This window comes from Dioscorea cayenensis, chromosome 11, assembly GCF_009730915.1.
Source record: "Dioscorea cayenensis subsp. rotundata cultivar TDr96_F1 chromosome 11, TDr96_F1_v2_PseudoChromosome.rev07_lg8_w22 25.fasta, whole genome shotgun sequence".
In the NCBI taxonomy this organism is placed as follows: Eukaryota; Viridiplantae; Streptophyta; class Magnoliopsida; order Dioscoreales; family Dioscoreaceae; genus Dioscorea; species Dioscorea cayenensis.
In genome coordinates this window covers 20,968,007-20,970,689 of record NC_052481.1, presented here as the reverse complement: position 1 = coordinate 20,970,689, position 2,683 = coordinate 20,968,007, and positions in this window count along the sequence as shown.

Below are 2,683 nucleotides of genomic sequence, written 5' to 3'. Positions count from 1 at the left end.
TCAAGAGAGAGTGACTAAGAAGCTCGGAGAAGGGAGGGAGAGGAGATGAAGGCACAAGGGAAGTATTTGCAGGGGAAAAAGGAGGGAAAAGAAAAGAGAGAGGAACCGAAGGAGAGGGAGACTCAGTGGAAGAAGGAGAGGTATAAAAGAGGTTGTCTTCATCAAATGTGACATCTCGAGAGACACGAATACGACGGGTAACAGGATCATAGCAACGGTAACCTTTATGCTCAAGGCTATATCCCAGAAAAACACAAGAGACAGACTGGGCGGTGAGCTTGGTCCGTTCCCGAGGTGAGAGCAAAACAAAACAGCGACAACCAAAAACACGAAGATGATCATAGCGAGGAGGTGTGCCATGAAGACACTCTCCCGGGCTGCGATCATGGAGATAAGATGAAGGCTGAAGGTTAATTAGATAGACAGCCGTACTAACAGCATCAGCCCAAAAATGAGGAGGAAGAAAAGCACCAAGAAGAAGGGCACGAGCTGTCTCTAAGATATGACGATGCTTGCGTTCTGCTACCCCATTCTGAGGATGGGCCCCAGGACAAGATAACTGAGGCAAGGTGCCCTCAGAGGACAAAAAGGCACGAAAAGCGTGAGAAATGTATTCACTGACAGGATCGAAAGATCTTGATCGAGGCAAAGCAACCGGGTGTGAACCATGGCTATAAAAAGATCGATAAATAGACAATAACTGACCACGATTATGCATAAAGTAGATCCAAGTAAAGCGAGTGTAGTCATCAATAAAAATAACATAGTAGCGGTTACCTCCTTTAGAAACAAAAGGAGCGGGACCCCAAACATCAGAATGAATAAGTTCGATGAGCGTAGTCCCGAGATACACTCATAGGATAAGGACGTTGAATCATTTACCAAGCTTACGACCAAGACAGACAACATCGAGAGGAAGGAGGAGACGGCTCCTAGGGACGCCAAGACGAACAAGATGACGAGTGACGCAGAGTGACACAAATGACCAAGACGATGATGCCACAAATGAGGAGATAAGACGGTAGTATGACAGTGATGAACGGCAGTAGAAGGGAGATAGATAGGTAAGAGTATCTAACACATAGACTCCATCATGGCAGCGGCAACCCAATCACCTTCCCTACTTTGATCCCGCATACCCGACATGAGGTATAGTCAAAAATAACCTCGATACCCATAATCGATGAAGTCGACTCAATGTATATAAGGTTCATAGATAAACGAGGAACATGAGATACGTATGGAATAGAGAATAAAGTAGAAGAAAAATAGCCATGAGATGAGATAGAAGCAAAGGTGCCATCGATAGAACACGCATGTAATATGTGTAATGGTGGACGGAATGACGAAGATAAGTGGCATCGAGAGTCATGTGAAGAGAAGCACCGTAATCAAGAAGCCGGAGAGGACAGAACTACCCTGGAGCGAAGGAGGAACCTCGAATGACCGACTGCATGACCGATGAGAGTCTGCGAGATGAGATCGCGGAAATCATGCGAAACATCGCCAACAACTGATGATCGGCAGGTGACAGAGAAGAAGAAGATGATGGAGCGATCGGAGAGCCTGAGCAGTAATGTGCACTGGCAGCGGGAGTGAGGCAGCAGAAGAGGTGGTGAAGGACATGACGTGGAAGTCCACGCCGCTTTCTTCCGACACTCACGCCAAGACGACCAAACATGCCACGAGAGCGACAAATCACGATGCGCTTTCGGGCCGTAGAGGAAGAAGGCCGAGGTGAGAAGAAGGTGCTTCGGGGTCTAGGGAGATGAAAAACGAAGATAGTAGGAAGGCGAGGGACAAGAAGGGCACTACCTCGTAATGGAAGCCCGAGACGGGTTTCCCTCAGACACGAACAAAAAGTGAAAAGCATCATCCAAAGAGTAGACCGAGGGGGCATGTGCAAAGAATCGAGCCCGAGTTTGCTCAAACTCGTGATCTAAGACGCATAATGAACTCATACATCTCGCAGTGTCTCATCATGAGTACGGCGACGTGAGCAAGACTCAGAACAAGTAAGGATCTGGGCAGCATGAGCAGCACAATAAGGAGGAGTCAAAGCATCAATCTGACGCCATAAGGCACAATACCGACTATAGAACCGGGTCGACGAGATCCTCGCCTCAAGACTAGAGAGAGTCTCGATATAGAGTGTAAAGTTGCACTCGATCGAACCACGAAAGAGCGACGCTCAAGATAATCCCACATCTCCCGAGCAAAGGGGGAAGGTCAGCTAATCCGAGTCACGAATATCAATAGCGATCGATCCGACTGATCATCATCTTAGTCAGAGAATCGCTGCCAGCCCCATTTCTCAAACCGGCCGCTTCAAAGACCGTGAGAAGAACAGAGGCCCTCGGGGATGGAGATGGTGTCGTGAATAGAAGGAGCAGAGGGAAAGCATACGATTTGCAGTCAAACATGACGGAAGAACGCGAATGCCATCGAGAATTCGCTCGAGAGTGAGCCGCCATGCAATATAGTTGGTGCCATCAAGTACAACATCGAATCGATGGAGATTGCGACGACGCATATCAGATGGCACCCCACTAAATCCATAGTCATCCATATTAATTATATATATAATAATAAGATTGTCACACGTGTACAGTAACAATAAACTCAATGTAGTTGCTTTTGAGGACAGAGAGCCACTTGATCTTGGCATCATATGCTTGGAAAA